Genomic DNA, 15,892 nt, shown 5'->3' on the forward strand with positions numbered 1-15,892 from the left:
ACCTCTTCCTCCATTTCCATTTACCTATCACTGGTGACAAACCATTACCAGCCTTGGTGGCATAGGACGACAGTTTCATTATGTTCATGCATTCTGAGGGACAGAAGTTCAGACAGCACAGTGTGCATGCTTATTTCTGCTCTGCAGTGTCTGGGATTTCAACTGGGAACACCTGAATAGCTGGGGGTTGAAATCATCTGGAGGCTTCTCCATTCCCATACCCAGTGCCTGGGCTGTGATGAATCCAAGGCTGGGCTCAGCTGACTCTGCTGATCACCTACATGTGGCCTCTCCATCTCTTTCCCTTGAGCCTCATGCTTAATACCTCATTTTCAGCAGCAGCAGCCCCTTGCATGAGTCAAAAGAGACATTCTTGGGTTTAGCAATTGACAAGTTTCTCAGAGTCCATTGCAGCTGGAAGGGTCATTGTCAATTGACCCATCCAGCCTGGCCACTTTTCAGATGAGGAAACTGAGGCTCGGAGAAGGGAAGTGACTTGCCCAACATCACACAGCTGGTGAGAGACAGAGCTAGGATTAGAACCAGGCCTCCTCCAGATTCTCAGTCTGGTGTCCCTTCCACTGTACCTGCCAAGGTACCATCTGGAGATGCATCTTATGCTTAAGGTTGTGTGAGTTCATCAGACCCTCACCTGACGGCAGCGACAGGGCACTGAACACAGGACCAAGGTGGCCATCGGCAGAAAAGAGGAGGCCCCAAGGACAGTGGCAATGAAGACACACACTCCAGAATGAAGCCAGAGGCAGTCCAGGTATTAAGAGCTAAGAATTATCCAACTCAGCTCCAGTCCCTGCATGGTTCCCATGGCTGACCAAATCGAGTGTAAATGCCTCACCCTAGCATTTAAGGCTCCAACCCTTATTTTTCGGCTGTGTATGCACATTCCCTTCCCTCCTCTGCATGCACATCCAGCTCTTTTGCCAGGTTGGATTATTGGCTGTTCCTGCCTCCATGCTTTTGTTCATTTCCACTACCACTCCCCTCATCCCATTCTACAAAATCTTATCTATCCTCTAAGAGCCTTCTAAAGTATCATGTCTTCCACTGAAACTTCCCTGGTCTGCCCTCTAAATACCTCTCTCCTTTGAACCCCACCACTCTTTGTTGGTACCTCTCTTGTCATCTTCCTTCCTCTATTTTAATTAGTGTCTACTTCTCTTTTTCTCAAGGGCAAGTACAATTTCTTGTCCATCTTTGAATGCATACAGTGCTTGATATCCCAAACCCAGTAAAGGTTTCTTAAACTGAACTAAGGAAGGTAAATATCACAAGGGGCCATAGCTGTCTTGTTTTCTATTGTCCCCTAAGAGCACCCAAGCACCTGGCACTTAGTAGATGCTCAATAATCTTACTTCAAGTGCTTCACTTCTAGGGGGAGGTCATTATCCTCTTTTACAGATGATGTAACTGAGGCTTGGGAAATTTGACTTGCTCAAACTCATCCAATTTGTAAGTGGCTAAGCTGTGACATGAATCTTGCCTACTGGTCTCTGAAGCTGTTCCCTCTGCTGCCTTCCCTCAACTGAAACTTCCAAGATTTCTAAAACAGTGTTAATATGGAACTTTTCAGTCCAGGCAGTACATCCGAATAACTGTGAATAACATGGGGTGCTTAAAATCCCCCATGTTCAGACTGCACCTTATGTCAATTACATCAGAACCTCTGAGGATGGGTTCTGGGTATCAGCTTTTGTTAAACTCCCCAGGTGATTCCCAGTGCACAGGTTGAGACCCAGTCTGTTCATGTCACAGAGACCTGGGGAAATTCTCAACCCCCTCAACGACAAACACATCTGAGTACCTGCATTGTACAAGACATTCCAAGGGATGGTGAGATGGTAGAGTCACAGGAGCTGTGCTTCCCAGGGATGAGAATACAAGCCCATAGATAAAGATGTAACCATGGCAGGCAGCAAAGGGCACTAGTCATGGTGATATCCTAAAGCATACTTCGGTGCCTGGCAAGTTTACAGAGCCTAAAAACCTCCTGACAAGGGGGCAAGGTGGGGATTAAGATGCAGCATGTGTTGGCCATGGCAGATGGCACCTGGGTTGGCTTAGAGCATGTGTAGTGTGATGGCTAAATGCAGAGACTCTGACGCCAGACTGCCTGGGCCCACACTCAGGCATCCCAGCATGCAACTTACGTGCCATGTGGTCTGGGGCAGGCTATTTGATCTCTCTGTGCCTCATTATCCCCATAGGTCAAATGGAGCTTAGGGTAGCATTTATCTCTTGGGCTGTTGTGAGCATGCAGTTACTTTTCAATTTGATCAGTGTCTGGCACTTGGTAAAGTGCTCAATGATTATTAACTGTTATTCTCTAAATGTCTGGCAGTAAGCTCCTCTGGGGAGGAAATGGACCTTATTCATCTCTGCATCCCATCCCACCCCTAGCCTAGCCCAGAGAATTGCCAAATGCAGTCTGAAATGCAGTCTTCTTGACAACGGGTCAAGTCCTGACTCTCAGGCTCTCGGCCAAGGGAGTGCACAGGTGATTCCTCCCCAGAGGGTTTGCCTACTGGGTGGAAGGCCGGCAGGAAGCTGCTTCTTCCCAAACTGACCTGGTGGCCTGGCTTCTCAGCCCTTCCCAGCCATGCCCACTCTGCCCTGTGCCATCTGCCCTCCTAGATGGGAGGTGTGGAGCAGGCTTGGCTTGGCAACCTTTCCTGCTTCCTCCCCACCCCCTGGGCCCACTGGTTCTTGCAGCCAGAGGCAGCTGCTTCAGCCTCTAGCCTTGCTGGACTCAGCACCACAGGGATGGGGCAGGGAAGGGGAGGAGAGAAGAGAGGAAGGAGCTGGGGGATGGGAGGCCTTGCCTCTCTCTAGAGAACCTGGGGGATGGGGATTTCCTGGACATGTGTACACACTCATTTACTCCGCAAACATTCAATAGTACCTCCTGGGGTTATGTGCTGGAGTAGGGGCAAATAAAGACCCAATGCCATGAAAGGTCAGATCTACTCCAGAAGGAGCCTCCAGAGAAAAGGAAAGCTTGATTCAAGCTTGAAAGAAGAGTAGGGATCACCGGGAGGACCAGAAAAGTCCACAGTGGGGCAAGGGAGGCAGGGCACATGGGGTGTGAGCAGCTGTGCATGTAAAGGGCTGCGAGTGTGAAACCACTTGTCATTCACCGCCTCTATTTCCACCTGAGCCAGCACAGGGCCTACGCTATGGGATCATGACCCATGCATATGCCATTGCCTTCTATTTAGGACAGAGGCTGGTGACATATTGTGTGGCCAGGACCCCTCAAACTATACCCACCTTTAGGGCTACAAATTCCAACCACCTCCTTCTTTAGGCTCGGGAATCAGACAGGCCTATTTCTATTCCTGCTCATCCACTTTCTGAGCCTCTGTTATCTCATCAATAAAATGGGAATAATTACATCTTTTTCTCAGGGCTGATGTGAGGACCAGACTCACACACACTGTGGCAGATGTTTGAGAGAGCACTGGCTCAGCATCGTAGGAAAGGTTTGAGAGAGATAGAGATAAAGACGGAGAGAGAGAACTGGCACAAATGTCAACCTCCCTGCCAAACCAGATCCTTCTGTCCCTCAAGACAGTCGGTCACGTGTGCCCTATCTTTCCAGCCATGTTGTTCCTGCCTTTGTCTCTAAAATGCTTTCTTCTTTTCTCCTTTATCTATCCAAGGTTCAGCTCAATTCCAACTTCATTCATTCTTCAATCCTTTCTCGGTGCCCATTGGGCCAGACTCTGGGCTGGGCCCTGAGAGAAATGAGGAACCGGCCCTGCCCTGCAGGAACTCAGAGCCAAGCAGAGGAAATACTCTGGGAACAAAATGCCTGGAATCCTGTGATATGAGGCCAGATCAGGGGCTAGGCAGATCCCAGAAGGAGCCCAGACATGGGAGGGGTGGACCCTGAGTGCCTGGAAGGTGGGCAGGGGGCAGGGAGACTCCTCAGAGGAAAGGACCTCTTCCTAGATCTCATTAGTTAAGAATTCACAGCCATATCTGCTGAGCTGAAGATATGATTTCACCTTTCTGTGTTTGCTAATGGGTCCCCTGAGTGACCCCTGTCACCCTCCCCACTCTGTGCCAGGGATGTAGTCGGAGTCATCAGGGGCCTTTGGTGGATCCATGCAGGAAGGATGGATACGACAGCAGCTCCTTCCACACCCCCGCCTGAGCCGTGACCTCTGTGTGGGCTGGTCCTCCCACTTGGGGCCCTGCTCTGCCTGGGGTCCTGCTCTGCCCTCCCTGACCTGCATGGTGACTCCATCTCAGCTGAGCCCAGGTCCTAACCCAGTTATGAACAGCTGCATCCAGGAAAATAAAGACACAGGAGGCCAAGTTCAACCATCTACAGTGGCCTCTGCCCCAAACAGGACTAGGCCCTGCTCTGCCCCCTCCGGATCTGTTCTCCAAGATAAAGGACTCCAGGCTTCCTCAGTCCTTCTCTTTCATGAGATTTTTTTGGCCTCTTAGCCTTGGTTTCCATCACTCCAACTACATAAAATATTTTCATCCTTCCACCCAGATCAAATCAAAATTTGTAGAGAATTTATCATGAGCCAAGGCACTGTGCTGTTTTCTAATTATCTCATTTAATCCTCAAGCTGAATGCATTTTTGAGACCAATATGAATTTTTTAAAATTATATAGATGGGGAAACAGATTCAATCAAAGAGCATGATGGATATTTACATTTAGTTTTGCTGCCCAATTTCCAATCCCCACTTCCTATCTGGGAGGAAACAACTACGGTGGCTGTGTAAGTGGATATAATGCACCATCCCTCACCACCAAAGTTGAAGGGAGGCCAGGCATGGTGGCACTTTGGGAGGCCAAGACAGGCAGACTGCTTGCATGTAGGATGTCAAGACCAGTCTGGGCAACAGAGTGAAACCCCATCTCTATAAAAGAAAATACAAAAATTATCCAGGCCTGGTGGCATGCTGAGGCAGCGGGATCGCTTAAACCCGGGAGGTCGAGGCTGCAGTGAGCTAAGATTGCTCCACTGCACTCCAGCCTGGGTGACACAGCGGCAACACCCTGTCTCTAAAAAAAAAGTTGAAGAGAGTAAATCTTCCTTCCTCGTGTCCGTGAGACTTAGGGATGGCCAATCAGATACTTCTGCCCAGCACTTTGAATCCCAAATAAGTAATGCCAAGATGTTCACAGTGGGGTCAGCAGCAGTCGAGGCCTCCTGGACAGATGATTTTTCCAGCTTCTGGAGCCCCTTTGGTTCCTGCCGCTTCAGCTTCATTGATGCTGTGTCCCTCTCACCCTCCAGCACACCTTTTGTGCTGAGTTGGCAAGAACCTCAATGATACTGGGAGACACAAGAATGTGCTCAATGCTGATGGGCCGGGAACCATACATCTTCTTTCACACCCAGAGTAATCCACCTCATCATAGAGCTTCCAACATATGAGAAAGGTGGACAGAATCCCCAGGCTCCCGGGGAAGGGAAGCCTGGCGTACAGCAGGCCTAGAGAGCAATCAGACCCGACAGCCCAGGGGCACAGCAGGCTCCAGGGGCAATGTCTCCAGGAAAAAAGTGAACCTCATATATCAGGCAATCTGTTTTCACCTACTGAGCGGCACTCTTTGAGAGGAAAGTTTGGGGATGAATTTATTCTAAGTACATAGAAAAATTAAATGAATAAATAAAGTGATCATTATTTCTAGAAAAAAACAAAAAGGTGTATAAGGAAATGTCATCGTAATACACTATGGCTCAGCTTTGAGCAGTGAATAATATTTACATGTCATCATCATGTGAACAATGGATTTTTGTCTTGTCTCAATAGAGAGAAGGATGGGGTTGGGGAAAAGTATAAGAATTAAGTGGCCGGGCGCGGTGGCTCACGCCTGTAATCCCAGCACTTTGGGAGGCCAAGGTGGGCAGATCATGAGGTCAGGAGTTCGAGACCAGCCTGGCCAATATGGTGAAACCCCATCTCTACTAAAAATACAAAAGTTAGCTGGGCATGGTGCGCCTGTAGTCCCAGCTACTCAGAAGGCTGTAGCAGAAGAATTGTTTGAACCCAGGAGGTGGAGGCAGAGTCTGCAGTGAGCCAAGATCATGCCACTGCACTCCAGCTTGGGCAACAGAGTGAGAGTCTGTCTCAAAAAAAAAAAAAAATTAAGTCCTCGTCTGTCGTAATAGGAAGTCAATAGATACATGAAACTGAAGTCATGAAGCAGTTTTATAATAATGTTTCTTGGAAATAAAAGAAGGAGTTTTCAGTGTTGAAACTGGTGGTCTTAGGGCTCAAGTGTGGAACAAGATGGGCAGGGAATAATGGTTCTTAGTTATAAGACAAAGTTTTTGCTCTTTAAAACAATATAAATATATTACTTAGATAAAAAATAAAAGAAAAAGATAAAAAATGGGTAGGATCAGATTGATTTTTTTAAAAGGAGATAAAAATCACTACTCAAGATATCAGAGTTGAGCCGGGCACAGTGGCTCACGCCTGTAATCCCAGCCCTTTGGGAGGCAGAGCCAGGCAGATCACCTGAGGTCAGGAGTTCGAGACCAGCCTGGCCAACATGGAAAAACCCGGTCTCTACTAAAAATACAAAAAAAATTAGCCAGGCATGGTGGTGCATGCCTGTAATCCCAGCTACTCTGGAGGCTGAGGCAGGAGAATCACTTGAACCTGGGAGGCGGAGGTTGCAGTGAGCCAAAATTGTGCCACTGCACTTCATCCTGGGCAGCAGAGCAAGACTCCGTCTCAAAAAAAAAAAAAAAAAAGATAGCAGAGTTAATAATCTTCATAGTCACTAATAATAATTGAGCATTTACTGTACACAAATCACTGCATTATAATCCCCACTTTATAGATGAAATCTAGTGAGACTCAGGTAGTTAACATATAACAGAGACAGGATTTAAACCCAGGCAGTCTGACTTAGAGCCCCAATGACAGCATACACTGAAGCTCCAAACTCTGCAGTAAACATTAGGAAGAGCAGAAGACCAGGACTGGGTGGTGACCATCAGAATAACGCATGAATTGCCATACTAGGCACAGCAGGGTCAGTAGGCTCCTCTCCCTTGTTTCCACCTAACAGTGGCTAGAGGATACAGCTTTGGATTTGGGGAAAAGCTGAATGAGAATAACTCCATGAAGGGGAGAACAACTTGACTAGGGAAACAACAAATAGGGTGGCCGTAAGAGCCACAGGGAAAAGCAAAACAGAGGTAACTCCGGTCCTCCATGAGGGACAGAGGGGGAAAAAACAGACAGTTTCATCTAGAAGGGAGATACACCACAGGGCACTTTACTCAGAGTAAAGCTCTACTTTTTTGGCAGTTTGTCCCCAAGCTGTATGCTCCCCACCCAGTCCCCAACAAGAAAGCTAGTCTAACATGCCCAATCCACTCCCAACCCACTTACGCAGTTTGTAAACTGGAAAATAAAGAAGTCTCAGGCCAGGTGCAATGGCTCATGCCTGTAATCCCAGCACTTTGGGAATCTAAGGTGGGAGCATTGCTTGAGCCTAAGAGTGCAAGACCAGCCTAGGAAACATAGTGAGACCCTGTCTTTAATAAAGATTTAAAAAACAAATTAGTTGGGCAAGGTGGCATATGCCTGTAATCCCAGCTACTCAGGAAGTTGAGGCAGGAGGATTGCTTGAGCCTGGGAGGTCAAGACTGCAGTGAGGTATGATTGCACTACTGCACTCTGGCCTGGGCAACAGACCAAGACCCTGTCTAAAAATAATTAAATAATTAATTAATTTGTAAAAATCAAAAAATAAAGAACTCTACCAGAACATAATAAGAAGATGAAAAATACTGAGAAAATTTTTAAAGCATGGAGAATATATCTAGCAAGTCCAGTATTTGTTTAAAATGAATACTAGGACAGAAGAGAGAATATTGAAAGAAATAACAAAAAAAATACCAAGAGAAAATTGTCTTTAGCTAAAAAAAAAAAAAAAAAAAGATAAAAATCTTCAGATTAAAGGACCCTACCAAGTGCCAAGTAGGGTTTAGAAGGGTTAAAAAATGTCTATACCAAGGCACATCATGTTGAACTTTCAGAATTCCAAGAATGTAGAAAAAAACAAGAATTAAGAGGGGAAAAGTCGCTTGATCCCAGGAGTTCAAGACCAGCCTTGGCAACATAGTGAGACCTCATCTCTAATGAAAATAAATAAAAATAAAAATGAAAAAGAGGGAAAGGCTTCTTGCCTCAAGAATACATATCAGAACAACAGACTTTAGTCAAGCCAAACTGTCTTCTAAGTATGACAGCAAAATGAAGCAATTTTTATAAAATGGCCCAGAAATTTTAACATACAAAACAGATATAAAAAAATTACTCTAGAAAGTGTAAAAAAAAGTTTAAAGAATCCAAGAAAGAAGGAATGTATATTAAGAAAAAAAGAAGAATCAAAGAAAGAGGGTGATATGGGATATAAGAAATAATTTGGGCCAAATAAGACTCAAGAAAATACAGCTAGAAAGAAAACAGGGGATGACATTTGGAGGACTCTTAGACAAGTTGCCAAAGTTTAACAGCATGAAATTATATTTCCTTCTTTTTTTATATACCCAATAACAACTCTTCAGAACGTACTAGAATCACTGGGCCCCTTAAAATTGATTCAGAACTTCTGGGGCTGAGAAATGTGAATCTTCAACAGGCCCTGAAGGAGATGCATATCTACAAAAATTTGAGACCCAATGTGTATTTGGTTCTAGAGGGAATATTATACTGTATATATAAAATCATAAAATGAGTCATTTATTGGTTTTTAATTTTTCAGAATCAACCTATGAGCATAAAGGATTGACTAGTTTATAGGCACACATCAAAATGTCATGTTATTAATCTTGACAATGAAAAAAATGTATAGCAAATTTGGGAAGTGGAAAGGGAAAAAGCAATAGAAGGAAGGGAATTTGCTCCAGCTTATGTAATTTTAAATTATTAATAGTAGCCGGGTGTGGCGGTGTGCCTGTAGCTCCAGCTACTTGGGAGGCTGAGGTGGGAGGATCACTTCAGCCCAGGAGGTGGAGGTCACAGTAAGCCGAGATCACACCACTGCACTCCAGCCTGGGCGACAGAGTGAGACTCCTTCTCAAAAATAAATAAATAAATGAATCTAAATTATAATGGAAGTTTACTAAGGGAAATGGCTGATACCAGGGCTGGAGCAGGAAGAGTACAAAGTAACCTAGAGCATCTTGTGCCACAGAGTAAGAAAGTGCTCAAAAATGACAGTAACATGCCAAGAGGGCAAGGAAGCCAACTTGAAAGGGCTCTCACTGGCCGGATTAGGAATTACTTCAGTATTGAAATAAATAATGACAGGACCAGATTAGAACACATCAGATAATTTTAAAAGAATCTATGTGTTCCGGCCGGGCGCGGTGGCTCACGCCTGTAATCCCAGCACTTTGGGAGTCTGAGGTGGGTGGATTACCTGAAGTGAGGAGTTCAAGGCCAACCTGGCCAACCTGGTGAAACCCCATCTCTACTAAAAATACAAAAAATTAGCCAGGCATGGTGGTGGACGCCTGTAATCCCAGCTACTCGGGAGGCTGAGGCAGGAGAATTGCTTGAACCTGGGAGGCAGAGGTTGCAGTGAGCCGAAATTGCACTGTTGCACTCCAGCCTGGGCAACAACAGTGAAACTCCATCTCTCAAAAAAAAAAAAAGAATCTATGTGTTCCAATCTATTTAAAAATAAAAATGTTTGGCCAAGTGCAGTGGCTTACATCTGTAATACCAGCACTTTGGGAGGCCAAGGCAGGAGAATTGCTTGAGGCCAGCAGTTTGAGCCTTGCCTGGGCAACATAGCAAGACTCTGTCTCTAAAAAATAGAAAAACTTAGTTGGGAACGGTAGTGCATGCTTGTGGTCTCAGCTACGTGGGAGGTTGAGCCAGGAGGATCACTTGAGCCCACGATTTCAAGGTTGCAATGAGCTATGATCACAGCACTGCACACCAACCTGGGTGACAAAGCAAGACGCTGTCTCTATAAAAAATAAAAATAAATAATAAAATAAAAAATGTTTAAATTTTTTAAAGGAGAGGGAAAGAAAGGAAAATGATATTTTCAAGAAACATGCCAACCAATAAGTATAGAAGAAGTAATGGAATTTTAAAAATCACCACTTAAGCAGCACATAGTAATAAGTGATTCAGGCAAGGAGCATCACTGGATAATAAAACCACTGAGGCCAGGCACGGTGGCTCATGCCTGTAATCCCAGCACTTTGAGAAGCTGAGGTGGGTGGATTACCTGAGGTCAGGAGTTCGAGACCAGCCTGGTCAACATAGTGAAACCCTGTCTCTACTAAAAGTACAAAACTTTAGCCGGGCGTGGTGGCAGGTGCCTGTAATCCCAGCTACTTGGGAGGCTGAGGCAGGAGAATTGCTTGAACCCAAGAGGTGGAGGTTGCAGTGAGCCAAGATCATGCCACTGCACTCCAGCCTGGGTGACAAAGTAAGACTCTGTCTCAATAAAAAACAGCACTCCAGCCTGGGTGACAGAGTAAGACTCTGTCTCAATAAAAAACAACAACACTGAGTGAACGATTGTTGGGGAACAGGGTACTCATCTGGTCTCCAGGTATCACCTCACATATTACTCATTTGTGAGTAATTTGGGAGGAATCTGACATATACTTCCTTAAGGAAATGACCAAACTAACTTAGCATCAATTATAATAAGACAAACTGACACCATGTGTCTACTGGTGTGCAGGACCAAGATATCACATCATCTCTGTAGTTCTCCTGCCAAAAATGTAGACTCTGAATCTAATCATGAGGACACAATCAGACAAGTCCAGATTGAGGAATATTCTAAAAAACAACTGACCCGTATACTTCAAAAATATCAGTGTCATGAAAGAAAAATATGGCTGAAGAGACATAACAAATTCAGTGTCATGTGTGATGAGTGATTGGATCCTGGATTGAAACAAATTATTTCAATAATGTTGAAACAGACATTATTGGACAATTATAGAAATCTGAATATGGACATTTTATTAGATAATCATATCAGTGATAACATTTTCTAAGTGGGAGAAGTATACTGTGGTTATAGGGGAGAATGTCCTTAATCCTCTTTTTTTTTTTTTTTTTTTTTTTGAGACAGAGTCTCACTCTGTCACCCAGGCTGGAATACAGTGGCATGAACTCAGCTCACTACAACCTCCACATTCCAGGTTCAAGCGATTCTCGTGCCTCAGCCTTCCTAGTGACTGGGATTACAGGCACCTTCCACCATGCCTGGCTAATGTTTTTATTTTTAGTAGAGATGAGATTTCGTCATATTGGCCAGGCTGATCTCAAACTCCTGGCCTCAAGCAATCCACCTGCTTTGGCCTCCCAAAGTGCTGGGCTTACAGGCATGAGCCACCACTCCTAGCCAAATATCCTTAATTCTTGGAGCATGCATATTTGAGGAAAAATGGCTCTATGTCTACATCTGTTCCTCAAATAATTCAGCAAAAAAGAAAATTTGTATATATGTATAGTGAAAGCCAAATATGGCAAATTGTTAACAGTTGATAAGTGAATCTTGGTAAATTTTTGCAACTTCCCTGTAAGTTTGAATTTTTGTTGTTGTGGTGGTGGTGGTTGTTGAGACAGAGTCCCGCTCTGTCGCCCAGGCTAGAGTGCAATGGTGCAATCTTGGCTCACTGCAACCTCTGCCTGCCGGGTTCAAGCAATTCTCTGCCTCAGCCTCCTGAGTAGCTGGGATTACAGGTGCCCGCCACCACGCCTGGCTAATTTTTGTATTTTTAGTAGAGACGGAGTTTCACCATCTTGGCCAGGCTGTTCTTGAACTCCTGACCTCATGATCCACCCTCCTCAGCCTCCCAAAGTGCTGAGATTACAGGCATGAGCCACCATGCCCGGCCAGGTAGAAATTTTTTTAAATCAAAAGTTGGAGAACATAAGGGTAATCACTCTGTGGTCACCCCCATGTATATGTTAATAAAATTTGTATGCTTTTTCTCTGAACAAAAGAACAGGCCAGGTGTGGTGGCTCATGTCTGTAATCCCAGCACTTTGGGAGGCTGAGGGAGGAGGACTGCTTGAAGCCAGGAGTTTGAGATCAGCCTGGGCAACATACTGAGATCTCATCGCTACTAAAAAAAAAAAAAAAAAAAAAAAAAAAAGTGGGGGAAAATAAAACATAAAATTTACTACAGTAGGCTGGGCATGGTGGCTCACACCTGTACTCCCAGCACTTTGGGAAGTGAAGGCAGGCGGATCACCTGAGGTCAGGCATTCAAGACCAGCCTGGCCAACATGGTGAAACCCTGTCTCTACTAAAAATACAAAAATTAGCCAGGAGTGGTGGCATGTACCTATAATCCCAGCTACCCAGGAGGATGAGGCAGGAGAATCGCTGGAACCCAGGAGGCAGAGGCTGCAGTGAACCAAGATCGCACCACTGCACTCCAGCCTGGGCGACAGAGCAAGACTGCATCTCAAAAAAAACAAACACACAAACAAACAAAAATTTTACTAACAGTAATTAGCAGAAACAGCAAAACTAAAAATTTTTGAAAGTGGTTGTCTCTAGGGATGTCTTAGTCTATTTGGACTGCCATAACAAAATACCATAAACTGAGTAGTTTATAAACAACAGAAATGTATTTCTTACAGTTCTGGAGGCTGGGAAGTCCAAGTTCAAGGCACTGGCAAATTGGTCTGGTGAGGGCCAACTCTCTGGCTCATAGATGGAGCCTTCTCATTGTGTCTTCACATGATGCTAGGGGCAAGGCAGCTGTCCCAGGCCTCTTTTATAAGGCCACTAATCTTTTAAAAGGGCTCTGGGACAGGCATAGTGGCTCATGTCTGTAATCCCAGAGCTTTGGGAGGCTGAGGTGGGAGTGAGAAGTGACAGCGTGCTAGCAGCCCTCACAGCCCTCGCTTGCTCTCAGCACCTCCTTCTGCCTGGGCTCCCACTTTGGCGGCACTTGAGGAGCCCTTCAGCCCACCGCTGCACTGTGGGAGCCCCTTCCTGGGCTGGCTGAGGCCAGAGACGGCTCCCTCAGCTTGCAGGGAGGTATGGAGGGAGAGGCCCCGGCAGGAACCGGGGCTGCGGCTGGTACTTGCGGGCCAGCGCGAGTTCCGGGTGGGTGTGGGCTCCACGGGCCCCGCACTCGGAGCGGCCGTCCAACCCTGCTGGCCCCAGGCAATGAGGGGCTTAGCACCCGGGCCAGCGGCTGCGGAGGGTGTGCTGGCTTCCCCAGCTGTGCCAGCCCACCGGCTCTGTGCTGGATTTCTCGCTGTGCCTTAGCTGCCCCCACGAGGGGCAGGGCTTGGGACCTGCAGCCCGCCATGCCTGAGCCTCCCCCCTCCCTCCTTGGGCTCCTGTGCCACCCTAGCCTCCCCGACAAGCGCCCGGTCCCATGGACCACCCAAGGGCTGAGGAGTGCGGGCGCACGGCCGGGACTGGCAGGCAGCTCCACCTGTGGCCCCGGTGTGGGATCCACTGGGTGAAGCCAGCTGTGCTCCTGAGTCTGGTGGGGACTTGGAGAACCTTTATGTCTAGCTAAGGGATTGCAAATGCACCAATGGACACTCTGTATCTAGCTACTCTGGTGGGGACTTGGAGAACCTTTATGTCTAGCTAAAGGGATTGTAAATACACCAATCGGCACTCTGTATCCAGGGCAAGGTTTGTAAACACACCAATCGGCACCCTGTGTCTAGCTCAGGGTTTGTGAATGCACCAATGGACACTCTGTTTCTAGCTACTCTGGTGGGGACTTGGAGAACCTTTGTGTCCACACTCTGTATCTAGCTAATCTAGTGGGGACGTGGAGAACCTTCGTGTCTAGCTCAGGGATTGTAAACCCACCAATCAGCACCCTGTCAAAACAGACCACTCAGGCTCTCTGTAAAATGGACCAATCAGCAGGATGTGGGTGGGGCCAGATAAGAGAATAAAAGCAGGCTGTCCGAGCCAGCAGTGGCAATCCGCTTGGGTCCCCTTCCACGCTGTGGAAGCATTGTTCTTTCCCTCTTTGCAATAAGTCTTGCTGCTGCTCCCTCTTTGGGTCAACACTGCCTTTATGAGCTGTAACACTCACCGTGAAGGTCTGCAGCTTCACTCCTGAGCCAGCGAGACCATGAACCCACCAGAAGGAAGAAACTCCGAACACATCTGAACATCCGAACATCAGAAGGAACAAACTCCGGACACACCGCGTTTAAGAACTGTAACACTCACCGCCAGGGTCCGCGGCTTCATTCTTGAAGTCTGTGAGACCAAGAACCCACCAATTCCGGACACAGGAGGATTGCTTGAGGCAGAAGTTTGAGACCAGCCTGGGCAACATAGAGAGACCCTCTCTACCAAAAAATTAAAATTAGCTGAGCATAGTGGTGTGCACCCATAGTCCTAGCTACTTGAGAGGCTGAGGCTGGAGGATGGCTTGAGCCCAGGAGTGTGTGGTTTCAGTGAGCTATGATTGTGCTACTGCACTCTGGCCTAGGAGGCAGAGTGAGACCCTGTCTCAAAAAGAAAAAGGAAAGCAGGGGGTGGGAAGAGGGGGTGTGCTTTGCTCTCATGACCTAATCAACACCTACCTCCTAATACTCATTAATTAATAAGTTCCCACCTCCTAATACCATCACTTTGGGGGTTAGAATTTCAACATATGAATTTGGAGGGTACATAAACATTCAGACCACAGTAGTGAGTATCACTGGGTTGGGCCAAAAGGGGTACTTCTAGTTTTCATCTTATATATTTTGAACTTTTTTGGTTTTGCTATATTTCTATATTACTTCTATGATTAAAGAAAACTAGGTTAATTAATAAACAAAATATCTACAACAGAAGCTGTTCTGAGGATGGTAAGCTTATATCCATGGGGGTCTCTTCATTCCAGAAAAAAAATGAATAAGCATTGCATTTAATGCCCATTAATGCTCGTTAAGTTTTTAGACCTATTAGTGAGTGCTGAGGTCCTTGGAGCTCATGCAGATTTCCTCGGCTTCATTTCTGTTCAACAACAGCGCTTAGTAAAGGGTAATGTATTCTTTTGCGAAATCTTGCTAAGAGGAAAATAATTGCCAAGAGCATCAAACATTGCTAATGTGAAGACACATTAAGCTGTAAATATCCTTCAGAAAATGATGAAAATGGGAAAATGAGTAAAATCATATCTTGATTATTGTGTCCAGTTACATCCCATTTATTTCACCAGGAAGTTCTATGTCTGTCAATCTACCTGGACCCTATTTTCAATCCCCAAAATAGATAAAGAACCTAGAAAATTTTGTATTGTGTTCTGTTAATTCACTTTAATCAGTAGGGAAAATGACTTGCCCAAATCACACTGCTGATTTTTGGCAAATGCTCAACTGGAAATCAGGCTCTTCCGGTATATCCTAAGCCCATAAGTCCTAACCCCATGGCCTCTGATTCTTCCATACTATGTGAGTATGGACAGGTCACTCAACATTTCCTGGCCTCAGTGTTCTTACCTGTAAAATGAAGTTGTAGAATTAGATTAACACAAAATTAGCCCTCACTGTCCCTGATGGTAGCCACGTTTTTCAATGGGAGAAATGTAGTTCTCACAAGGCTCTGCAATTTGGTAAGTTTCACCTTGCAAGGCAATCTTGCACACATATTCACTTTACATTCTGTCTCATCTGAATGGACTCAGCTTAATGTAGCCAAAAAAAAAAAAAAAAACCACCCACAGTTGTGACAGCCTGAGGAATCCAGCTACAAGGCAACTCAGTTGACAGGACCCAGTTTAGCTAAATTTGCTTAATCAGAACAACAACAAAAAGCCTAGGAACCATAACACTCCTTAAAAAACAAAAAGCAGGTCGGTAGCGGTGGCTCACGCCTATAATTCCAGCACTTTGGGAGGCCTAGGCAGGCG

The sequence above is a fragment of the Pongo pygmaeus genome, chromosome 16, assembly GCF_028885625.2.
Source record: "Pongo pygmaeus isolate AG05252 chromosome 16, NHGRI_mPonPyg2-v2.0_pri, whole genome shotgun sequence".
Classification (NCBI taxonomy): domain Eukaryota; kingdom Metazoa; phylum Chordata; class Mammalia; order Primates; family Hominidae; genus Pongo; species Pongo pygmaeus.